The sequence below is a fragment of the Lagenorhynchus albirostris genome, chromosome 9, assembly GCF_949774975.1.
Source record: "Lagenorhynchus albirostris chromosome 9, mLagAlb1.1, whole genome shotgun sequence".
Classification (NCBI taxonomy): Eukaryota; Metazoa; Chordata; class Mammalia; order Artiodactyla; family Delphinidae; genus Lagenorhynchus; species Lagenorhynchus albirostris.
The window spans coordinates 27419096-27445617 of NC_083103.1; the positions used below are offsets into that span (position 1 = coordinate 27419096).

A 26522-nucleotide genomic window follows, 5' to 3' on the forward strand; every position below is an offset into this window, starting at 1 on the left:
CGCCCAATGTCCTTTTTCTTTACAGTAGGCACATTGGTCCTTGTCTAATGGCCGCCTTCTGTCTGCCGTTCGCCCTTTCTGCCTATTTCTATCCCCTATATTTCTTCCTCCAACCACAGTGGCCAGTATCTTACTTAAATTCCTCTCCTGTCTCTTATCCCGTCTTATTTCACGGGCTTCCTGCTCTTTCTGCTTTCTTTCTTCCTTCTCTTCCTCTGTTTCTCTTTTGTTATATACTTTATCTGCCTCTTTTACTAACTCCTGAAGCGAAAATCCCTGCAAGCCATCTAGCCTCTGTAATTTCTTCTTAATATCAGGGGCCGCTTGATCTATGAAAGCCATTGCTATAGTAGCCCTATGTTCCTCCGAAGTTGGATCATAAGGGGTAAAGCGTCTAAAGGCTTCCATTAAACGCTCCAGGAACACAGTTGGAGATTCCTGGGGCCCCTGAGTGACTTCCCTTACCTTAGCCAAATTAGTGGGCCGTCTGGCCGCTCCATGGAGACCCGCCACCAGAGCCTGGCGATACACTTTCAGGCGCTCCCTACCTTCCGGGGCATTGAAATCCCAGTTTGGCCTGACGAGTGGGAAACCAGCATCAATCTCGTTAGGCAGCTGGGTAGGTTGCCCATTGGCGCCTAATACATTTTTTCTGGCTTCTAAAAGAACCCGTTGCCTCTCCTCAGTCGTTAGGAGAGTCTGGAGCAGCTGCTGACAATCATCCCATGTGGGCTGGTGGGAGAAAACAAGAGATTCTATTAAAGCGGTAAGGGCCTGTGGATTTTCGGAAAAAGTTGGGTTATGCATTTTCCAATTATAAAGATCTGCAGAGGAAAAGGGCCAATATTGGAGAGATCTATTCCCTTGGCCGTCGGGGGGGCCATACTCTCTAAGAGGTAGGGCAGTGGAGTCCGGGGAGATAGCCCTCCGGCTCCTAGTGCCCGCTGAGGGACCCCTTTCTTCTTCCATCATGGATGGTTCCCTTGGTGCCGAGGGCAGTGGAGCTGGGGGTCCTCTAGGTGGTAGGGGATTTGGGGCCGGAGGATAAGGGGGTGGGGAATCCAAAAGAAGCAAATCGGACTGCGGGTCAGGATAAATCGCCTTCGGTGGATCCGGGGCGTCAGGTAGCTTTTCCGTGTTGGGGTTTTTCTTTAAGGCTAATATCTCCGACGCTCCTGATGTATGCGCGGACGTACCTGTTGAGGAAACAAAGGGCCGGACCCACGGAGGTGGGGAGAGAATTAAATCTTCCCAGACCAAGACATATGGTACTTGGTCTGGATGTCCGTGGGGATCTATATTAAATATCTTAGACTTCAGCAGCTTAATCTTGTCTAATAAAAAGGATCCTTCGGGGGGCCATCCTATCTGAAATGTTGGCCATTCAGAGGCACACAAAGTCTGCCACTTTCCTTTCTTTACCTCTACCGAAAAATTATGGGCTCTGGCCCGAACTTCGGTCCAATGGCTTAGGGTAAGGGAAAGAGGAGTCGTCATAGTTTGTCCCATTGTCGTCCGTCAGAGAAGAAGAATAGACCACAATACAGAAACAGTTAAAACTCCACGAAACACATATACGCATGGGCCACCGCGAGCTCGCTTCAAAACCGAAACTTCTTCAGATGGCAGTTATCACCAAGGGAACTGCCGAAACCGAGTGAAGGGGAGACAGAGTTTGCCTCTCCTTCCAGATGAGCCACCAGGGCGTCCCCTAGGGCTCATGGACGCCGGCTATTAGCACGTCTGCCTAGCCAGAGGTCCGATACAGATTCCATAATAAGCCGATTCTTACGGCTTTCCTCCGATAATGGCCCACAAAGAACAAGGGACAAACAGACAATCAAGCTCGAGCTTACCTGGTACCTCCAACTCCCGATGTTCTTGTGGTCCGGGGCGAGTGGAATCCCGGACGAGCCCCCAAATGTTAGACCTGCGCGGTCTCCTAGGAGTTTCAACTCGCCCAGGAAACAACAAGAGTCGGAAGTCGATGCAAAACGCAAGAGGTTTATTGAAGGCCGGTGCACCGGGGTTCCTTGGTCCTCACGCAGGAGGTCGAAGAAGGAACCCTTTTGGGCGCGAATATGTCAGTTTTATAGGTTCCCACTTCCCCGTATGTAAATTATAGATTTGGTTGTGTTCTCCTGCTGATTGGTCCCGGCTTAGGCTCGGACCAGAGAGGGAACTTGTCCCCAGCTGCCTGATTGGTCTTTGACAGACACCTTTTTTACATTTTGTTATCTCCCTCCTTCTCGGAAGGGGGCCGGACATCCTGGAAATTCACCCATTGTCTAAGAAGCCCCTATTGTCTGGAGAGTTCTTAATCATTAGCTGGAACAATGTCTCTCGAGTCCCACAATTCCTCCGCTTATTTCCTTGAAAATAAATAATTTAACACAACAGTAATAATCACTGACTTCAAAAGTCAGTAATTTATTTCAGTGACAAATGAGAATGCCCTATTTCACAGATCCCTCCCCCTTCCATTGAGGTTTTCTTAATTCATGAATTTTTCAGGTGGAAGTTTGAGGGAAGGGTATGAGTTCTTAGATAACCTAGAACATGGTGTGGTTATCCACAAAACCGCTGTTTGTTAAGTACATTACTGATAAAACCCCACAAGGCAGCAGGCAGCTGAAGTGCTGATTATGCCCTTTGGTAAATGTGAAAACTGCTTTCAGAAAGAAAAAGTATGCCAGTTATACTGATATACCAACAAAATCAAAGTGCTGAATAACGAATGATGATCTTTAGTTATTTGGATAGTTATTAGTAGAAAAAAAAATGGGAAGAATTAAATGTGACGAATAGGAAATGTAAATATCAGAGGGTGCGTTGTTTTGCCTATCAAAAGAGAAGCCTTGAGAATACTAAATCCAAAAGCAAAACTAACATTCTAAAATAGCTTACAGGTTTTTTTCAGTAAGACCTTGAAGGAAAAGTGCAGTTTTGTATTCTCATTATCTTAAAAAAAAATGTGTCTAGAAAAACGTTTCATATGGAAGGAGAGGATTGAGTATAACTTCTTTTTAATTAGTAAATTTTTAATTGAAGCATGAGACATAGAAGTGTACAAATTAACTGTATTTGACTAAATGAATTATCACAAAGGGAACATGCTTATGTGATCAGTATTGGATGTAGTTTTAAGGATCATTTGTTTTAGTCTGCAAAACAATATTCCAAAGTCATGAGATTTTAAATATCATAGTCTCTGATAAACTTGTGTTAATAAAAATTGTAGAGACCTTTGTTACTAGCACTGTGTGATTTACAAAGGAGATAATTGTACATGTTGGGATCCCAGTGGCCTCCCTAGGATTCCTCTGTAGTTGGAAGTTGCAGGGCTGAGTATATATGTGACTACTGTGACTTTTATTTAAACTGGTCTCTAAGGCATACTTTCCATTTGTAGTCATTTAAGATTTCCCGAAGGCTCCTCTCTGTGATTTGATAATTCTCTGGATAATATTTCCAAACTGATGACCTTCTTGAGTTAAAATAATTTTTTTAGTCTAGCTTTAAAGACATCTTTATTTTCTATTCCATTCATCACCATTTTCTCATTGAAAAAATTAACCATGCCTATCCCACTTCAAATGGGCAGCTGCACTTTGAAACTAGATCCTTCTTTTGGCTGTAATTGTCCAAATGAAGAGGACTAGGTTGGCTAACTATTTTGAAAGGAATTGGTTGTGACTGTAAAGCACTTTTTTTTTCTTTTTTTGCGGTACGCGGGCCTCTCACTGTTGTGGCCTCTTCTGTTGCGGAGCACAGGTTCCGGACGCGCAGGCCCAGTGGCCGTGGCTCACGGGCCCAGCCGCTCCGCGGCTTGTGGGATCCTCCCGGACCGGGGCACGAACCTGTGTCCCCTGCATCAGCAGGCGGACTCCCAACCACTGTGCCACCAGGGGAGCCCATGTAAAGCATTTTTATGCTTTCATTTTTTTCTGTTCAAATTTTGGTGTGTTCCCAGCTAGGAAAAAAAAAAAAAAAAGGAAGAAGAAAGTTAACAAGGAAGGAGGGAGGGAAGAAAGAAGGACAGAAACAAAAGAAAGAGGAAAAGGAGGGGAGGCAGTTCACAAAATACTTGTAAGGAAGACAGCTCTTCCATGGAAATAGCTTAACTCCAGCCTTGGAAGAAAGGGAAAGAATGACTCCAAAATCTAGTCTGAAAAAGACTTTGGGGCTTGAAGTATGACTGTAAACTACGGACACAGAGTTTTCTTTTTCATAAATTCCCCAGAATAAATAAAATAGTAAAAAAATGCATACATACATACGTGTGTGTGTGTGTGTGTGTGTGTGTGTGTGTGTGTGTGTTTATTCTGTTTGGTGTCATTTTCATCTATTCCTGCAATACCTACATTGCTCAGTATGATTCTGAAACTATTTCTTTAGCGGTTGTCTTTGGAGCCAATTCATGGATATATAAGGAAAGAATTCTGTTTTCCAGTTACAGATATCATCTTCATACATATTCATTCATACCTTCCTTGTGAAATCCTTAAGGTGTCCAAGGAATAAAATTCATCAGTGAGTTTTTACTTTTGACTTTCTCACTCTGGCCACAGGGCACTTTAGAGTTACCAGGCTAAATGTCTTCTTTGGTTGCCTGAAGAGTTTTTATATACATAGTACTACGGCAGCCTTATACTTGTCTACAAAGGTACTAGACTGTCTATTGGAGAGCTGATCCAAATGATCCTATGCAAATGGGAAATATGATCTATCAGCTTACAGACTGAAATAATTGCACATTCTGTTTAGGTGACCAAGATGGCTGATTAGAGATGGTTACTGATTGGTTACTTAACAAGTAGCCATTTTTTTCAAAGGAAACTAACAATCGTAATAGACTAGCTGGCTATATATGTATGTTAAATCTCATAACTAGGGAAGAACACTTCCAAATGAACATGAATTATAGCTCTGTTTATTATACAATTGTGAAAGCTAATAATTTGTCTTGACATAATAGCTGCTTTGAGCTATCAAGAGTCACGAATAAGTGAAAATACATATAAATTTCCAAAAATATATTTGAATTCTTATATTTTGATTATACATTGTCTCCAACAAAAAGTTCATACTGATACCTCTAGTTAAGACAGAAATATTCTAAAACTCACTTAACCTTATAAAGAGAATGGCGAATACCATGGTCTCAGAGTTTTGATATGTACTTGCTTATTTGACATGGTCATGCTTTTATTCATTCACTAATTCAAGTATTTATTGAATTCATGCTATGTCCCAGGCAAGCAAACTGCTTGAGTCTGGGACTGTTTAACAAATTGAAATGATAATCTCATAAATTTATTATGGGGGAAAATAATTCAATGTAATGCACACTAATGATCTGTATCGGTCTTGAATCAAAATTTGTCATAGCCTAGAGTATAAAACTAACCCTCATTATTTTGATTATCTTCCATTTGATGGCTTTCTCTTCATTTTGTTGTCTTATTTTGCTTGGTTAAACACTCTTTTTAGGGAACCCTTTTCCCCTCTCCTTCAGGGCATCTTAGATCTTCTGGGCTTCAGGGCAGACAGTCTACGGTAGACCAAGGAAACCAGTTAAAATGAGCAAACCAGACAGAACAAGACAAAATCCACAGAGATTATAATAATAATAATAATAATAAATAATGGCTACCTTCTTTTGAGTGCGTATTGTCTACCCAGTAAGTGCTAACTGCCTTAATACATTATTTTATTTAATTCTTAATATAACCCTCGGAAGTAGGTGGTGTTATTCTCATTTTGCAGATAAGAAAACCAAGGCTAAAAGAAGCTGCCCAGAGTGGCCTGGGTTTCACAGCTGGTCAGTGAAACATGTTTACCTGAGTCTATGCATCATGCCACTCTGTCAAGGAGGCAGCGATAGACCCACAGATTAAAGACTTGGATTTTGACTGTTTTCTTCTTCATGAAGAAGCATGAAGTAAATACAATCCCGATCCACAAACATATTTTTGGAATAGTTCCACTGATTGAGGCTCTGTAGAGAAGCATGACCTAGGATGACTTTTTCTCTCAGATAGAAACACAAGTATGGAGGAATTCATTATTAGGAGGCTGGGGGAATCCATGGAGAAAATCATATTGGATTGAGACTCAAGTGATGTAGGCTTCATCTGTAATATGGAAATAATACTGGTTAGAGCAGATGGTCTTCAAGGATCCTTGCGTCTCAAGCGTTCTAAGATTTTAGTCTGAAGTTACTCAGAATTCCTTGTATTCCTGGACTTTCCACTCAAACACTACGTGGATTGGAAGATAATGCAAAGAGAGGTACAAATGGAAACATTACACTCACAAGTCATGTAATAACAGAAGGAACGCTCAAGACTGTTAACCCATTCAGCTAAACACCCAAAACTGAGTATAAGCATTTAAGAAGGAAAAGATTTTCTCTACCTCTAAGTACATTTGGGGGCCTTTGGAAGACAGAGATTTCCTCAAAGAACACATTGATATGGAAGTATGAAATAAAGATGTGGAGACTGGGCCTTTTACTGAGTGAAATGAAGAATTTGAGATTCCAGAGAAGTGTGTCAAGGTTTTATTTCTTTCACTGGTTCTTAGACACACTCATCTAAGAATATATCAGTGGCCTGAGAAAGCCTCTAGTTTCAGAATGGCTGCTGACTCACGCTTTGACGTTGGACAAGTCTCTCCAGCCTTGTTTTCTTATCTGTAAGATGTAGTATAGGTCCCCCAAACTGCCAAAACATCTGTAAATCAAGTATATCTTTAGATGTCACACAAGCCAGAGAGTGACAATACTGAGATGGTGTTTGGAGTGATGGGGCTCCCAAGTGACTTGAGTTATGGCCAAATGACCAAGTCAGAGGACCTGGACTCACGTCATTCCTATGGAGCAGAATAAGAAAATTCCAGAATGAAAAAAAGAAATATGCAGTTGAGTGAGAATGGTTTGTCCTCTGGAATGAGTTAAATGGGTGATGATAATTCTGCTGTCGTACACAATGGCATTGAGGAAGATGGTGGAGGAGGCCAGATCGTTCAGTCCAGCATTGCTGTGGAGTCCCGGAGACTCTCTGCTTTGGGGTTGGTGTGAGCTGCAGGTCTAGAAAGGACGAGAGGGCCTGTTACTCTGAGGAGTGTATACTAGTGCACGAATGCAAGGGAGACCAGGCTTAAGGGAAGGCAGAAGTGTGGCATCTTCTAGCCCAAAGGTGTGGCAGGAGGTGGCAAATCTCTAGTGGATAATCTTGAGTTCGGGGGAAGAAATTTTAAAATAGGAACCCAGCCTTAAAGGAACAGAGTGAGGGCAAATGGATTGCGTTCCCTGGAATTGTAGGTTATAAAGGCTTATGGCAGGAAGGAGGAGAAGCTCATTTCCTAGAACTGAAGTGGAAAGCAAAGCAGAGGGAGATGCCCAAGTGGCTTGTCCCTGAGATGCTTGAGGAATGGATTAGGATTTTCTGGATGCCATCTATGGTCAGGGTTGGTCAAGGTTAGCCCAGAAGCCTGGCCTGGGACTGAGCTGAGTGGTGAGCATGCAGCTGCCGTAGCTCTGGGGAGAGACCTGGCTTGGGGACAGGGAACCTTGCTGTGTATTTGTTGGGAAATTCACAAAATGCCTGGAGGACCCTATGTTAGTTAAGGTGCCCCAAGACATGCCAAGAAGTCTGAGAAGGGTGTGCTTTTTCTCTCTCGTTCTTAGTTTGCCTCATAAGGTTAAAAAGAAGGCGCAGTAGTCCTCAATTTCTTAATCTCTGAGTCTTTGATTTATGTTTCTGATTATTTATGGTCATAAAATGGTCAGTGTAATCTACCTGACAGCTTCCTCCTTGCTGTATAGGCTTTTCTTGTCAGTAATACCGAAATCCTTACAATGTAAGACAGACCTGTGCCAGAGATGGCCCTTGGAGCTGTAGATACCATAGTTAACACTCAAAGAACCCTTTGAAGTGGTTATGTATCCTTCCTTCATGAGGCTTGAATCGGGATTCAAACCCAGCTCTTCTTATTACAAAGCCCATTCTTTTTCACAAGGCCATCCTGACTTTCAACTTGAAGTACTTTCTTTCCTGTGTCTCGATCTTGTTTTTAACAGGAACAATGAAGATGTTCAAAATTCCAGCTGCCGTGCCTAGAAATCTACAGGAAGAAATACTGTCTTCTCTTTGCTTAACCTTTAAATGCTTCAGACAAAAATAGGTGTTGGTTTGTTTTTTAACTGTAGGAAACGCAAATGTAACTCACGAGTTGTTTCTTGAGACCACACCATCCTTCCCAAATTTGAAAGGCATGGCACTGAATATTGGATCTTAAGATGATGGTCGTGGGTGAGCATGGAGGTAGTGAGTGAGCCCTGATGATTGTGTTTTCTGACCTCTGAGCAAGACCTACATTGTTTTTTTACTACATAAGCCTTGCCTTTCTGCTTCTCTCTCTCTTTTTTTTTTTCTGAAAGACAATATAAGGAACGTGGTAGTTTACTTTATAAAGTAGGTTTGATGGTGCAGTTGGCGGCAAATGGTGTTGAGTGGTGATGGAACAGTGATTTTTGGAAATAAACTGTGTAGGGGAAGAAGAGGAAAGGAGATACATATGTGCCCTGTGTTTGCATTGGAGCAGGCAACGCACAGGTGGGAGGTGTTTGTGCTCGTCCCTGGGCTCGCCGTGGGTGGCCAGGACTGTCCAGAACATGATTTTATTTATCTTAGAGGAGTTGCTGTCATTTTTTTCCCCCAGAACTATTGGCATTTGAGGTTCACACATCACTGAACTCCTGGTCTGTTGGCATTTGAAGAGTACGACTCACGGTGTTTCTCACTTATGGCGAGAAGTTATATAGCTAGTGCCCCAAATGGCCCAGTTCATGACCACAGGCAGCCCCAGTGTTAGGGCTGTGTGTCTAGAAATCTTGTCTGGGCTTGACAGCTTAAAAGCCTTTAGGGGGAGTTCAGCAATGGGAAACGGCTAAGAAAATTACGGCAAAACTAACCCATGAAATATCCTGCAGCCAGTGAAAACGTTTATAAAGGGTCTGCAGTAACACTGAAAATGCTGATGTTATAATGATTGAAGTGGAGCCCCCAAATCCCCGAATATAACATTTTGAATGCAGAATGATCCCAATTATGTTTTAAAAATGCATAGTGAGGGCTTCCCTGGTGGCGCAGTGGTTGAGAGTCCGCCTGCCGCCGATGCAGGGGACATGGGTTCGTGCCCCGGTCCGGGAAGATCCCACGTGCCGCGGAGCGGCTGGGCCCGTGAGCCATGGCCGCTGAGCCTGCGCGTCCGGAGCCTGTGCTCCGCAACGGGAGAGGCCACAACAGTGAGAGCCCCGCGTACGGCAAAAAAAAAAAAAAAAAAAAAAAACATAGTGAAAATATGAAATGGAAAGAGACCAAAATGTTACTAGTAGCAATTCTTAGGTAAATGAAGCTGGGTTCATCTTTCTTTGCTTTGTATGCACATATTCTTAATTTTGTTGATGTTAGTTATTTGTGACTTTAGTAAGCATATATTTTCCAATTAGGAGGATAAAGGCTTTTTTAACAGCAGAATAATAATTTCACATATTTGGGGGAAACTTGCCTTTCTGGATCAGGGAAATTTGCTTGTCCTTTGTGATTCTGGTTTCTCAGGTGACTCTTACTTGACTGAATTAACACATCACTTTGTGTAAAATAACACCTACTTGACACAAGTACTGAGATGACCTAGAAGACTTGGCAGTTTTAATAGTATTAGGTGAATAATAATTTTAAGAGATAGGGTTGAATTATGAGTCACAAACTGGTATGTTCTTTCGCATTTAGGGTGCAGCCTGCTTTATTATCCATATAGAAGAGAAAGTTGGAATAATTCATTAAGCAGACTATTGGGTTTTGTCATCCTAGTGAAATTAGGGCTATCCTGAGAAATTTCTGTAGAGACAGAAATAATGACAAAACAATACTAATTATGATCATTATTGGTCCTTCACACCATACTCAGTGCGTTCTCATTACTTCCTCACAACGTCTCTATGAGGTATTTTTACCCCTAATGTAAATGTGGAAAAGCTGAAGTATGAGATTCAATAACTTGCCCACGTTCCAGAGATTGTCCGTTTGTATATTTGGGATTTGGATCCATGCTGTTTGTCTCGAGAACTTATTATGCTCATAAAGTATTATGAGCGATTCTAGTAAATTTCATGCAGAAATTTATATTCAACTACCTGTTTTTCTTTTAAATGAACTAAGAGACGGATGTGAATGATATTTAGACCAGTCAGAACACCTGATGACAGATAGCACTTTATGGTTTTCAGGGTATTTTCTGTTGGACAATAACCAAGTGGACAAAACTCGAATTTCAGAAGCTTATTAGGTGTTTAAAAGTTATACCTAATATTTGAAATCTTCAGATCTAGAGAAAACTTGTATTTCTTCAATTTAACATTGGATTTGTATAGAAAAAAAGTACTGGACTGGGAGGCAGTGTAATAGTGAATAAGCCAGGAGTTGGACAGACACCTCTTGTAATTGAGGCTTCACCATTTATGGCATCTCTGACCTTGGGGGGATCACTTATCCTCATTAACCCAGTATTTCTTATTTGTAAAATGGGATTAATAATACCCACCTTATAGGGTTCTTGCAAGGAATAGAGGAAGTAATATTCATAAAATTCAGGCACAGGACCCAATGCCTGGCATTCACTGATGGGAGCCATTATTTTTGTTACTGGGAGTTGGGAATCATGGAACCTGGAGCCAGTTCTGCTGCTAACAGTGGTCGTGAGCAAGTCCCTCAACCTGTCTGGATCTTAGGCCCCAATGACAATAATAATACTGTCTTTTTTACCTACAAGGTGAGGATGAAATCAGATTATACATGAAGCAGCTTTTGGAAAAAGTGTGAAGGGCTGTACCAACATACAAGTTAAAGATGAAGGGAACAGTAAGCAGATCAGAAGGGGCAAAGTAGTTGACTTGAGTTTAGGTTGTAACTGGAACTTCCCACAGGAGTTCATTTTGCAGAGAACAAGTTGAGTAAGTTATACTCAGTCTCCTGTGAAAAAAAGCTTTAATCCAGAAACCCAGCAGCATTATTCACCGATTCGCCTGCCTTGTGACCTCTTATCGAGACAAAGCCAGCCCCGAACTGGACACTATGGGAAGCCTTATTGCATATTTTCCCCAGTGAGGGCTGGGCCTTTGGTTATTAGGGAACTCCCTGACAGACCTGGCCAAGTTTACTCTTTCACTTGAGAGTGAGAAAAAGAACAAAACAGCCCATTTCTTCAGCCTGGCAAGCTGTGGAAGCATCAGGTGTAGATATGTGCAAATTGGTCCATACCCCCTCAGACCAATTTATAAAAATTATCTATGCGCTAAATTGCCAGGCGCACTCAGAGAAGTTTTGCTTTGGCAAACTCACATCAAAATTCCTGGCTATTCTCAAATCCCTGCCCGGCTGCAGGTCCCGTAGCAAACATTTTAATTACTCTCTGTTTGTCCTGACTCTTAAATGTTTGCTACAGGACAAAGAGAAATTATATTTCCAGTCCCGCTGCCCTTATTGAGATGGGTTCATGATTCTTACTGTGTTTGCCAGTATGGTGACATGCTACAACATGGGTGGGAAAGACACAGTAATTTCTTTGGAATCAGGAACGGATTTGTAGTTGGGGGTTATAAATGCTCTCAGTGACTTTCTCAGGCTACCACTCACCCTAGATTCCAACAGGAATCACGTCTGTACACAACAGTGCCTGCTCCAACCCTAATCAAGTTTCATCTGTCAGCCAAGACTGCGTTCCTACAACGGGCATTTGGAGGCATTGCCTATTAAAATATCAAGTCTTTAGCACTGCCTGGAAAGCAAATCTGAAGACTTGATCGGGACTACATCTTTTAATTATTATTATTGTTGTTATTTTCCAGAGCAATTGATACGGGAGTGAGAAGGGGACTGGTTGGAACTTAACATGCCCCCTTGGCCACCCCTCCCTAAAAGATGATATAAAAACAGGCAGTGAGCCAGAGAATTTGCAAGGCTAACTTTCTGACGTGGAAGAGAAAAATTATTGCAATGCCCTTTAGCTAAGTCCACTCACTTCAGCCTTTATAGACGGCAGTGATCACGTGGTCACCTCTTCATGAGGAAGAGAGCTTGAAACAATCACAGCAGAACCTCCAGAGATTGGGGGTGGGATGGTATCTGATAGGGCACAGGCAGTACCTGTAAGGTTTTTTTTTTCCTTCTTTTTTTAAAAGGCGAAGGTTTTTTGAGGAAGTTATCTTTTTTCCAGAAAACTAAAGTGGCCCAACTTCCTTTTCATCTTATCCATCATTGCTCTAGCAGAAAGAGATAGCTGACATGCCTCAGTCTTAGCAGACCGGTAGGGCACTACAATAGGCAGTTTTGCGGAATGCACACCTCAGATAACCGCCCTCTACAGTTTAGCATTTGAATGGGTATATGCAGGCGTGAAAAGGAGCAGACAGTATTACGAGAACAAGGTGGAGGAAGACTTTCTCGTAAACTTTTGCGAATGTTGACACAGACCTGAGAATTAGCTGAAGTTTATTCCCTATCCAACGTATCCAGGAAAGTCACTGATTTGAAATAGAACAGGGTGATTTTATATGTGAACTATCATGAGACCAATAAAAGAATGTAGAAATGACATATAACCAGGTGCTGAAAGAAATTGGATCTGGCCAGGATAAGGACTACGGTGTAATTGGATTTGTGTGTTATCTCCTTGGGTGTTTAGGAGATTGTGTGTGTGTGTGTGTGTGTGTGTGTTTGCACTGAATGTAAGCTAACTGTTAAAAGTACGTTGTATAAAGTTTGGCCTCTGTGAAATGTGGCCTGTACTTTGGGCTCAGTCAGTCTTGGTTAGTACCTTTTGTTGTTTTTATAGAGTTTGGAATAAAATAACCACTTGTTCCTGATGGGTACCTGGACTGGGTGAGTAGTCATAACTGTAGTCATGATGATTCGTTGTCCAGATTTTGGGAAAACTGGAATCTGGAAAATGCATTCCGACTTAGCAATCCTTACACCACTGTGAAGTAGAGAGGTACAAGCTTTAACAATTTTAGGAAAGTTTAGGTCACCTTAGAAATGCAGTGTCTACCAGGGAATTACCTTCCTGTAAATTCAGCCCTCTGACTCACTTCCTCACCTTCCCACCTCTCTCTCTCTCTTTTTTAATATAGTGTTCCTTTTATGTTGAATGACATTACCATAGCTCTCTGCTTGGTGATCTCCTACTGCCCCTTCAAGACGCAGATAAAATATACCCACTTTGTGAAGACCTCCCCATCCCCAAATAGAACTAATTCCTTCCATCAGTCCTTTTCTTGGAAGACTCTCAATAATGATGGCTAACGCTTAATGAGCACTTCATATGCACCAGTCCCTTTATAAGCAACTGTCATTTAATCTTCGTGTCAACTTTATGAGGCAACTACTATTATTATCCCCAGTTTACAGATGAGACACCTGAGGCTTTGAGAAATTTAGTAACTTGTCCAGGGTCTCAAAGCTATGCAGAGACAGAGCCATGGCCTAAACCCATGCCTTGTTGATTCTCTAAGTGACATAAATGACTCCCGGACCTACATAGATATATGTGATTTATGGTCACATCAATTACAGTTTGGTATGTATGCCCTCCCCAGCAAAAATGTGAGGTTCAAGATGGTAAAAATGACAACCCTTGTAAAAGAATAATTCTTAAAAATTCTGACTCTCACCCAGATATAAAATGAATACTTGTTAAAAATTTTGTATACCTCATTAATAAACAAGGGAACCAAGAAATTTGTTATAACAGATTTATAGGAGGACCACAAATTTATATGGAATAAAAGAATGTTGAAATGAATTCACAAATGGATGCAAAACTGGAGGGGGGGAGTCAATTGAACATCCACTGGACAGAATTTATTTGCATCTGTAGATAAGAATTATTTGCATTGCCTTCACTTATCTACAAGTTACAAAGTTGTATAATAGCCCACAGACTAAGGCCTATATCCCTGTGGGATCAGATAATGCCTGGAGGCTTTATCATTCCATGAAAAGGATGCTCACTCCAGTCTTAAATTTTTCCCTGTACCTTTGAGAAACAGTATTCCATAGCAAAGGGCAGAAGCTCGTGGTTTAGATAGGCTCTGAATCCAAAGTACCAAGCTTACTTGTGTGACCTTGAATAAAATTTGGAAGGAATACAAAAAAGTTCACATGCTTGGCAGGTGTGTGCGTGTACACACACATGAATCCTGCAGAGAAAGATCTTGAGGGGATTAAATGTAATAATACAGGAAAAGCCCCTGGCACATAGTAGATACTACTAAATTTCAGGTATTATTAGTAGTAATAAAGTGTCATGTAGTTGTTGCTTAATGAATGTTGAGTGACAAAATCAGGAGTGGACAGACTTTCCTGTTAAGGTCCAGATAGTAAATATTTCAGGCTTTGCAGGCCATATGGCATCTGTCATAACTGTGAAACTCTGCTGTTGTAGCTCAAAAGCAGCCATAATAATATTTAAACAAATAATATAATTGTGTTCCAGTAAAACTTTCTTTCTAAAAACATGCACTGGGCTGGATTTTGCCTTTGGGCTACAGCTTGCTGACCCTGGACTAAATGATTAAAATGCCTAACTCAGAAGCTTGGGGTGAAGGACTAATTGCTAGTCACACCTATTGGTAGACCTTGCCAATGTCACTCAACAGGGAAACCTGGGCAGAGGTTGGTCAGTGCTAAGCTGAAGTTGTAACATGGGAGAGGGCATTTCTCTTTGTTATTATTCAAAGTAAATCGACTACTGGATATGCAGTCAGACCTAGATTTTAATGTTTTCTCTACCACATACTAGCCGGGTGATCATGGGCAAGTTACCCACCACGTCTGTACCTTGGATACACCAACCCTGAGATAACCATGGGGAAATGTAAACTGTGAAATACTCTACCCAAAGTAGTAAGTACTCACTGCCGGAGAGGGAAGTAGTCCTCTATTGATTCTACCATTGTGTGGGAACTATGTAATTTCTATGGTTGAATAGTAGACGAGCTATTTCAGCAGAAGATAAAGATGTAAGGTAAAAAAGTTCTCTCATTGTCACCAATCAGTCTCCAGAGTAACATATATTGAGTCTGAAAATTATTGTATTGGATTAGTTTTGAAAGGTCTTTAGATGTTGGCATCATGTTAAGTTGCCTTACAAATAAGCAGTTGTCTTGAAATGGACTTACGTGATGTCCCATATGTAGCTAAAAATGGTCTTTCTGCCTTAGGTACAACTGATATTTTGAAAGTAAGTCAATAAACTCAACCCAAAGTTGGAAAAAACATTAAGGACCATTAAAACCCAACATCTGGCTACACACTTTAAAGAAGGCCTATTAGCCATGCAAATATGAAGTTACCTGCACTTCTGATAAGCGCAATTAACTAAATAATGAATTCCATTAACAGCTACTTGTGAGAGGAAAACTTGGCTTTGATGAGTTGGGAAGTAGGAAAACACAATAGATTTTGGTTTCCTTTGGCAGAGTTTTAATACAAGAAAAAACCCCTTTTTATCAGTTAGGTCCAACATCTTCTCATGAATATCCCCCCAACATTTAAAAAGTAAATGGTTGTGTTTTTTAATGTCTCTTAACATTCTTTCTACTGGACTGAGCCAGTTGAAGACATGTTTTCAGGTGGATCCAGTGTTCAAAAATGACCCATATTTTGTTCTTGAGGTTGTAATTGTAATGATTAATTATTAATTAAAAAAATGTGTGCCCCATTTTAGGACAGAATCTGCTCTTACATCTCTGTGTGTTGTGTTGTGTAAGAGGAGGTTGTAAGCTGGCGGATGACAGAGCAGACACTGAGCGGTCAGCTTGGGACAGAGCCACCTACTGGCCTTGTGCCTCTGCTTAATCTGAGTCTCAGGTTTCTCGTGTATAAAATGGGAGAAAGACAGGGCCTACCTGCTGTAGGGATTAAATGAACACTGCCCAGATGAAGGGCATCACACACCTGGCTTTGAAGTGAAAAGTGTTGCTGTTGCTCCTCGTCATTACCATCGTTATTTTCAGCCAAAAAATTCTGTGTCAGTATCCAGATGTCTTAGTCAGCTGGTATCACAAATACTATACACTGGGTGGCTTAAACAACAAACATTTATTTCTTATGATTCCAGAGGCTGGGAAGCCCACAATCAAGGTGGCAGCCAATTTAGTTCCTGGTGAGAGCCCCCTTCCTGGCTTGTAGATGGCTGCCTTCTTGGTCTGTCAAGGTCATCTTTCTTCTGTCTCTTTTTATAAGGCCACTAATTCCATTCATGAGGGTTCCACCCTCTTGACCTAGTTACCTCCCAAAGGCTCCACCTCCAAATACTATCCTATTAGGGCTTCAACATATGAATTTTAGGGCAGGACACAGACACTCAGTCTGTAGCATAAGACTAGTGATAAAAAATGGGGACAGGATGAAGCTACAGGAGCTGTAATCATGTAGGATTTTGTAGTTCATTTTTGACTACTTCTCCAGTCCTCGTTTACAGTATACTCATGATAGTTTCTGTTTGTAATATCATCAGGTTTCTTTTTTTTTCTTTTTTTTTTTTAAAGAAGATGTTGGGGGTAGGAGTTTAGTAATTTATTTATTTATTTATTTATTTTTGCTGTGTTGGGTCTTCGTTTCTGTGCAAGGGCTTTCTCTAGTTGTGGCAAGCGGGGGCCACTCTTCATCACGGTGTGCGGGCCTCTCACTATCGCGGCCTCTCTTGTTGCGGAGCACAGGCGCCAGACACGCAGGCTCAGTAGTTGTGGCTCACGGGCCTAGTTGCTCCGCGGCATGTGGGATCCTCCCAGACCAGGGCTCGAACCCGTGTCCCCTGCATTAGCAGGCAGATTCTCAACCACTGTGCCACCAGGGAAGCCCTATCATCAGGTTTCTATTGCCTTTCCTTCATATCCTCTCCTTTCTGTTTTCACTGGGCTTGGCTTTATCATCATATGCCTAGATTTTTACAGTTAATTTCAAGTCAGCCTCCTTTCCTTTAATGCCCCCCCACCCCCATCCCCATCACCCTCACATCCTGCAGGGGCCACATCAGTTTTCCTAAAGCCAGCTTTCTTTGTGGCCCCTTGCACCTTTCAGTGAGTGAAGGAGGAGGAAGTTTCCCACAGCTTCCAGGACTGGTTCAGGTCCCACAGTCCGGCTCTCTGTGGTGTGATCCCCAATGCCACCAGCCTTTCAAACCTCTCACTGCTCATTGACACAGCGACTGTGCTCTGGCCATGCTTCTTTACTCACAGGTCCCTGAGTAAGCTCAGTGTTTGCGCACAGTGCCCACTGTTCCCTGGACAGCCCTTCTTTTCTGCCTGACTTTCCAAGTCCTGTGCTTGTTTAAATCCCAATTCAAATTCCAGTTTTAGGCCACTCTCATGCCTCTTCTTTCTGAGCCTAAGATCCTTTGTCCCAGGCATTTGAAATTGACACTGTACCTTGTATTCCATGCCCACTGTAATGTCCCCTGTCCTTCCTAGCCCTCAAGCAATGCCAGGCATTTTCTCCTTTACCCCACAGTACCATGCATATCCTTGATTATAGTAATTGCAAATTGTTTCATAAGTCACCTGTTTACATATCGCAGAGACCATCTGGGACTTGGCTTTAGCTGTCTCCCCAGCGCTTAGCACAATCTATGGTTCAGAGAAGGCGCTTAACAAATGCCTGTGAAATAACTAAATGACTGAGCAGGAATCAGGCAGGCCAATAAACATTTGTTGAAGACAGGCATACCTAGTTTTATTGTGCTTCACTTTATTGTGCTTCACTTTATTGCGCTTTGCAGATACTGTGTTCTTTACAAATTGGTGGTTTGTGGCAACTCTGCATTGAGCAAGTCTATTGGCACCAATTTTCCAGCAGCATTTGGTGACTTTGTGTCTCTGTGTCAGATTTTGGTAATTCTTACAATGTTTCAAACTTTTTCATTATTATTATACTTGTCATAGTGATCTGTGATCAGTGATCTTTGATGTAACTATTGTAATTGTTACGGTGCACCACAAACCATGCCCCGTATAAGACAAGGAACTTAATTGATAAATGTTTTGTGTATTCTGACTGCTCCACCAACCAGCCATTCCCCTTTTCTCTCCTCCTCTGGTCTCCCTGTTCCCTGAGACACAACAGTATTGAAATTACAACAGTTAGTAACCCTGCAATGGCCTCAAAGTGTTCAAGTGAAAGGAAGAGTCGCACGTTTCTCACTTCAAATAAAAAGCTAGGAGTGATTAAGCTTAGTGAGGAAGGCATGTCGAAAATCAAGATAGGCTGAAAGCTAGGCCTCTTGCACCAAACACTTAGCCAAGTTGTGAATGCAAAGAAAAATTCTTGAAAGAATTGAAAAGTGCTATTCCACTGAATACATGAATGATAAAAAAGTGTAACAGCCTTATTGCTGAGCGGTCTGGATAGAAGATCCAACCAGCAAGATTAGGCTTTCGCTTTCCTTTAAGTGAAAGCCTAATCCAGAGCAAGGCCCTAACCCTCTTTAATTCTGTGACGGCTGAGAGAGGTAAGGAAGTCACAGAAGAAAAGTTTGGAGCTAGCAAAGGTTGGTTCGTGAAGCTTAAGAAAAGATGTCTCCATAACACAAAGGTACAAGGTGAAGCAGCAAGTGCTGATGCAGAAACTGCCACAAATTATCCAGAAGATCTAGCTGAGATAATTAATGAAGGTGGCTGCACTAAACAACAGATTTTCAATGTAGGTGAAACAGCCTTCTATTGGAAGAAACGCCATCTAGGGTTTCCATAGCTAGAGAGGAGAAGTCAATGCCTGACTTCAACCTTCAAAGGACAGGCTGACTCTCTTGGTAGGGGCTAATGCAAGTGGTGACTTTGAGTTGAAACCAGTGCCCTTTAGCATTCCAAAAATCCTAGGGCCCTTAAGAATTATACTAAATCTACTCTCCCTGTGCTCTATAAATAGAACAACAAAGCTTGGATGACAGCACATATGTTTATAATATGGTTTACTGAATATTTTAAGCCCAGTGTTGAGACCTACTGCTCAGAAACAAAACAAAACAAAACCTTTTCAGAATATGACTGCTCATTGTTAATGCACCTGGTCTGCCAAGAGCTCTGATGGAAATGCCCAACGAAATTCACGTTGTTTTCATGCCTGCTAACACAGCATCCATTCAAGTTTGTGGATCAAGGAGTCATTGTAAGAAATACATTTTGTATGGCTGTAGCTGCCACAGATAGTGATTCCTGTCATGGATTTGGGCAAAGTAAATTGAAAACCTTCTGGAAAGGATTCACTGTTCTAGATGCCATTAAGAACACTTGTGTTTCATGAGAAGAGGTAAAAATATTAACAGTAACAAGAGTTTAGAAGAAGTGGATTCCAACCTTCATGGATGACTTTGAGAGGTTCAAGACTTCGGTGGAGGAAGTAACTGCATATGAGGAAATACCAAGAGAACTAGAATTAGAAGCGGAGCCTGAAGATGTGACTGAATTGCTGCAATTTCATGATAAAACTTTAATGGATGAAGAGTTGCTTCTTATGGATGAGCAGAGGAAATGGTTTATTGAGATGGAATCTACTCGTGGTGAACATGCTGTAAAGACTGTTGAAATGACAACAGAGGATTTAGAATATCATGTAAACTTAGCTGATTAAAACAGTGGCAGGGTTTGAGAGGACTGACTCCAGTTTTGAAAGAAGTCTTACTGTGGATAAAATACTATCAAACAGCATTGCATACTACAGAGACATTATTTGTGAAAGGAAGAATCAGTAGATGCGACAGACTTCATTGTTGTCTTATTTTAAGAAATTGCCACAGCCACACCCCAGCCTTCAGCAGCCACTATCGTGATCAGTCAACAGCCATCAGCATCAAGGCGAGACCCTCCACCAAGCAAAAAGATTACAGCTCACTGAAGCTCAGATGATAGCATTTTTTAGCACTACAAATTTTTTTTAATTAAAGATGTACATTTAAAAAAAATTTTTAGATATAATGCTATTGCACGCTTTATAAAGTATAGTGTAAACATAACTTGTATATGCACGGGGAAACCAAAAAAATTCTTGTGATATTCGCTTTATTGTGGTGGTCTGGAATCGAACCTACAATCTCTCTGAGGTATGCCTGTCGTGAACTGACAGATCAACTGCAGAATCCTTAAAGGAAACACGCTTGTTGCTTCTTTGTCTTCCAGAACTTGCCATGGCACCTGGCACGTAGGTAGATGCTTAAGAAATCGTTACTGACTACCTTACTGACTGACTGTGTGGAATGACAGGCCTTCAGTACAGTGTCACGTGCCTTTTCTTTTTTCAAATGCAAGGCCAGTAACCAGAAGTGTAAGCCGATTAACCTGGTTGTTAGGTTAAAAGAATAGGAAACATTTAACCCCAGACAACACATCTCCAGTGGGATACTTATGACCCAACCATATGCCATCTGAGAGGCTTCAGTGGCTCCTACAGTAGCTAGCCTGACGGGCACCAAAACCCCTCCAGTGGGACCAACAGAAGGACCAGGAATTCCTATCGCGTGCAGTGCGTGAAGAATTAAATTGTTACCACTTAATATTCATTGAATGTCAGTGCTGTACTTTTGTACTAGGAAAAAATAGATGAGACACGAGATACACTCCGTGCAGTGGGCTTTGTTAGCTCTAATTAGTTGGTAGTAGAACAGTGCTGATACAGCAGTTCAGCAGTTAAAGGAAAGCAGTGCCCTCGGTACAAATGTGAGTGTATTTATGCGTCTGGTTCTGTTATGCTTCCTTACTGTGTTGCAGCACCGTTACTGTTCTGGGGCATGATGGCTAAATTGGGAGAGTTTTATCAGCTCAGAGTTGTAGCAAAACAAGAACAGCCCCATTTCTGAAGGAACTACTTAAATCCCACATCCTTTAATTTTTGTTTTATTGTGGTAACTGGGATTCTGGCTTCTTTGTTCTCTTTTACACTAGAAATACCTGGGAGCTCCATCTATGGCCCTAAATTGCAGTTTCACTTGTCTTTATATATAAGGTCTGGCTAATACTGATTATATTTGGATGGATCTGGACTGTGTTCACCTTTGCATTGTCTGGAGACCAGAAAGTAAAATTGCAAAGAGAAAGAACATGCTTTAAGCTGACTGACTTGTTTCTGAGGTCTTGCACAGATTCCTAGTGGTGTAGGAACGAAGCAGCTAGTCATCTGGGCATCATTTGGTCCTGCCCCTCTTTTCATACTTGAAGAACAGAGGCTATAGGAGGGAAAGTGACTTGCCCAGGGTCACATAGCTAATTGATGACCAATGTAGCTGGGCTGTAGGAAGGCCCTGGACACCACAACCAGAGCTTTTTTTAATGAGGCTTGTCTCTCAACTAAAGTAGCCCCTCTAACGACACCTGTATTTGGAAACATTCACAATCAGTCTGACTTGACATCTCTGAGAATGAGGAACACTCTTTATCTTTACCAATATTCTAAAAATCAAATTTTATGTTGCTTATTTTCCCTATGAACTATAACATGTGGTTTTTGAAGTTTTAAGAGACTCCATTCAACTGAATAATGTACATAAGAATTGAGGGTGTCAGTGTATGGAGCCCTAAAACTTGGATAGTTTTGACAATAAATTCAAATAATTTTGAGCAGTCTCTCTAGATATTAATGGCTACAAGAGTTTAGATGGTTGATTTGCTCTCATTTTATCATTTTTATCATCTTTTTCTCCAAGTGCAGATATATTTTTAGGTTCCAAAATTAAGTTGGTAGAAAGAGAAGTGAATTGGAAGTTAGAAAACTTGAGTTCTAGTTCTGTAGAGTGGACAAACCTGAAAAAATTTTAGTACTTACGTATTTCTTTTAACGTGTCATTGAAAAATACAACGTGTATCCACGTCGTGACTTCATAGATGATACTGTTGAGGGCAAAACTAAAAAAAATTGTGTAAAAGCTGTAAGACGCTTAACAAAAATTAAGTAATAGTATACACAGAAAGGCAAAAACTGTGAAGAGGATATTCAAAGAAGAGAAACACAGGATTAGATCATCTCTGAAGCCCTTCCAATCTAAAAATTCTGTCACTGTACTAACTTAAGCCTGGTATTTATTTATTCATTGTTTTGCTGGCAGGTTTTGCATATCTTTATCAAACAGTCAAGTGGAGAAGGGACTGAATTCTTATGTCTAGGGAGGATGGTGTAACATCACAAACCTAATTTTAACTCTCATGCCATCTGAATTTTCAGGGTAAAAATGAAAGCTTTAATGTCACATTCGAAAACTTTTTAAAGTCAGTGGAATGCATAAGCACAACATTGGGGTTTTCAAGTGGAATGGGGGATGATAAATACATAGAAATCCTGTTCAAATGTTTTGTAAGGGTTATAGTCTACCCTGACGCTGAATTATAAGCTAATTGTGTACAATAGGCTTTTACTGCACTCTCGGCCTAAAGAAGAAATCCATGTCATAACAAACCACATGATTACAGCTTTTCTGAAGATCTGTCAATAGGACTTGCAACACTGTGTACATTTGTTATTGGAAAAAATATCAAATATGGCCAGAAGAGGATTCCGTAGTGTAAGCAATAATATTATCATATTAGTTTTTTATGGGTAAAAAACTCTAATGGGTCAAGATGGAATAAATGAGAATGTTTTATTTGTTTGAATAGGCCATGGGATATATAAACATTTGACAATCAAGCTTTAAGAACAAGATTTGAGGCTTGGCACAAAACCTGGAGACTTAATTGGAAAACCGTTTAAGATGTTAACTCAGGCCTCCCCTAGGAAAGTCCTCCAGGGCGTCCAGCTCTGTTGGTTCTCCATCGCCTGTACTAGCATTTGTCTCGGATAAACAGCTCACTGGCCCATGAATCCACGTGGCCCATGAATTCTGACACTATAGATGGGGGGGGCGGTTCTGACCAATCAGATTGTATTCAGGAGATCACTAGGATTCTGGGGACGCTTGACATCCTATCACGCAAGGAAAAATGAAAGAAAATGTGGCCGCTCCACTAGGTTAGGGAAGATTTCAGGGGATTGTAATACATGTCCTCAAATATTTGAAGAATTGTCAAACGGAAAAGGGACTGAATTCTCCTTTGCTATTTCAGAGTGCAGAACTAGGATTAAGAAGGAAGTGACAGGAAGGAAGTGAATGTTTTTCTTGACTGGATCATGTGCCCAGCGCTGTGCTGCTGTTGTTCGTGTGATCTCCTTTAATTTCACCAAGTCGTGTGGTAACTGTTATTATCTCCTTGCAACAGAAGGAGAGATGGAGGTCAGAGAAACTAACTACTACTACTAATAGTAGTAAAAATACTACCACTGAATTAAAAAAAAAACCCAAAAACCCTAGCATTTATTGTCTGCTGTGTGTCAGGCACTGTTCTAAGTACATTATTCTTGAGTACCCTATTTGTACATTATTCTTTTTCATCCTCGTGGCAGTCCTATGAGTACCTCATGGCAGGTACTATTTGTATACTCATTTTATGGGTAAGGAAACCAAGGCACAGGAATTAAGCACGTTGCTTGGTGTCACGCTGTTAATAAATGTGGAGTGGGATTCAGAGCCAGATTGTCTGGCTTTGTAGCCAAACATGCCCCCACCCTTACGTCATTCTGCATCTTTACTTTCAGAGCATGTGCTGTGTGCCAATCCTAGTGCCTGACAATTTATATCCTTATAGTAATATCATAGACTAGGCATTATTATTCCCATTTTACAGATGAGGGGAAAATTGAGGCTAAAAGAATGAAATAACTTGCCTGAAGCAAATAGCTCGGCCAAATTGTTACTCAGTCTTCAGGCTCCAGGCCAAGTCTCTTTGGACCACGCTCAGCTTTCTCAGAGTTTCTGGATCGGAAACTTTCTAGCAAGTAGAGCTATCAATAACCAGAATGGGCTGCCCTGGGGGAGGAGAGGGGACTCAGGAGCTCCACTTCTCTGGAAACGCTGGAGAGAAAATTTATGTCAGCTAGGCAGGGAAGGGATAGAGGAGATTCAAGCTTCATATGAAGAATTGAACCCGATGCTCCCTAAGGTTTTGTCCAGCTCTGGGATTTTATGATGCTGTGTTTTCTTCTCATCTTCCCATGTCATCTTGTTTTCCCCTGGGTGTACTCAGATGTACGTGCAAATCTCAGTCTGCTATTTGAATCTAGCTCTGGGGGTTAGATTGCCTTGGTAAGAGACTCACTTGCTAGGATATTTGACATGATTCCCTAGGGGAAATGTTAGGTCATGTGAGAAGTCAGCAGCATAAGCGGTAAGGCTGTTAACTAAGAAGGAAAATGCAGCGGGAGGGTCTTCCCACAATGTGAACAGGTAGATCTGCCCATAGCAGTCAGGGTCTCCCTTAAACTTGCTTTCACAGGAAAATGTTTGGCTGTCTTGCCTTTTTCAAGGCGTTTGCCTAATGCCCAATTTGGAAATAGTCGTTTCCCTAGGGTTGTCTCAACTTTCATTATATCCATGGCAACTTGCCTACTCTACTAGATATCTTATTTTCAGCTCTGAATGCCTTTGGGTGGAAATGCCTTCCTTCCTATGACCTCCCAGGTGATATTTGTCATGTTATTCAGTGTGGCTCTGACAGGCTGCACCATCTTGCCTTCCTGTACTTAGTCCTGTGCGTAACAAAGAACATCAGTGTCTCTGGGTCAGGGGATGTATGTAAATTCTGTATCTGCATCTTTATATCCCCCAATTCCCCAATCTTCTACCTTGAGTCAACCCTCCATATCTCTCCCCAACATCTACTAATTGTTTCTCTTTGATGACATCAGGTTGGTGGTATTGACGGGTGGGCCCTCTCAGCCCTCCTGTATCCCTCTGACTTATTGTTTTATTTCAGCTGAAAGCTGACAAGACACAGTTTTCTTCGTTCTTCCTCTCCCCTCTTTTTTTTTTTTTTTTTTTATCCCTTGGCCTTTATTTCACTGTTAATGATGTTGGACATTTGAGTGTTTCTCTGGAGGAGGCAGGAAGATGGAGAAGGATGTTGAAGCCGCTCAAAAATTTGACTGGTGTTTCAATAGTCATAGAAAGTGATCTCCCAGCAGAGAGCTAAAAAACATATCATGTACCACATGATGATTCACTTCTCTAAACTGAAGAGGTTCATAGCATATATCTGTGCTCCCTTCTGCTTTATAAATTCAAAATGATGACTCTGATGTCCCTCTGATAAATTCAGATGGACTCCTAAAGGATTTCTATGCAGTAGTTGTGCCCATAGCTTAGCTGAGTTGTGGAAAGAAAGAAACGGGATTGTCTATGCTTTACCATCAGGATGAGAACTGAACTGGAAAATAAAGATATATAAATATTGACTTTATTCATATAAAGTCCAGTGGTTTCATTCAGATGTTGGTGGTTTCAGTATTCATGTGCACAGTCCCAGTCTGGCGAGTATCTTAACTTTAGGTATAAGAATAGAATATTACGTATCACTTTCAGAGGGTGACACAGTCTGCTGCGGCAGGGAACAGTTCTTCATTCCCTGGGAAAACTACTTTTAGAAGATAGGCAATATAGGGGCTTCCCTGGTGGCGCAGTGGTTGAGAGTCCACCTGCTGATGCAGGGGACACGGGTTCGTGCCCCGGTCCGGGAGGATCCCACATACCGTGGAGCGGCTGGGCCCGTGAGCCACGGCTGCTGGGCCTGCGCGTCCGGAGCCTGTGCTCCGCAGCGGGAGGGGCGGCAGCGGTGAGAGGCCGGCGTACCGCAAAAAAAAGAAAAGAAGATAGGCAATATCAATTGATACAATTAGAATCACTGAGACCGAGTATAATAGAGTCTCAGTAATGGAAAGGCAGACAAACATTTTAATATATATTTTATTTTTAATATTTATTTAGTTTTATTTATTTATTTGGCTGTGCTGGGTCTTAGTTGCGGTACACGGGATCTTCATTGCCGCATGTGAGATCTTTAGTTGCGTCATGTGGGTCTTTTAGTTGTGGCATATGAACTCTTAGTTGCGGCATGTGGGATCTAGTTCTCTGACCAGGGATTGAACCCCCTGCGTTGGGAGTGCAGACTCTTAGCCACTGGACCACCAGGGAAGTCCTTATATATATTAAAAAAATCAACATTGGATATAATCATGAGGGTTTCCAGGTTACTCATGAGATCTCAGTGGATTAGTGAATTTTCTCCATGATAACAGCATTGTTAATTTCTAACCTTTACAGGAAAAATCCTTTTTTTTTTTTTTTTTGCAGAAGTTAAACTTTCTTTTTGGGTTTCCAATGAGACTTGTTGCGTTCACCAGTTCACAGTCCCTCCGTCCTTTCTGTCTTCTTCCAGCTCTCCTTTCTTTTTCCTTACTTTCCTTCTTCTCTGACAAAGATAAAATTAAAAGATTAACCATTCAAGAAATGCAGTACTATCCAGGTTATATACTGATGTCTTTATTTCCTTCACGAAAACTGCCATTGTTCAAACAGATTGTTTCTTTTTTAAAAAGTGGAAA

The 26522-nt window shown here is 41.4% G+C and overlaps 1 protein-coding gene across 2 annotated transcripts in view; it reads left to right on the plus strand.

Moving 5' to 3' along the window:
• Positions 1-26522, plus strand: part of MPPED2 (metallophosphoesterase domain containing 2) — a 181777-nt gene that overhangs the window by 29464 nt on the left and 125791 nt on the right. The window lies entirely within an intron of this gene.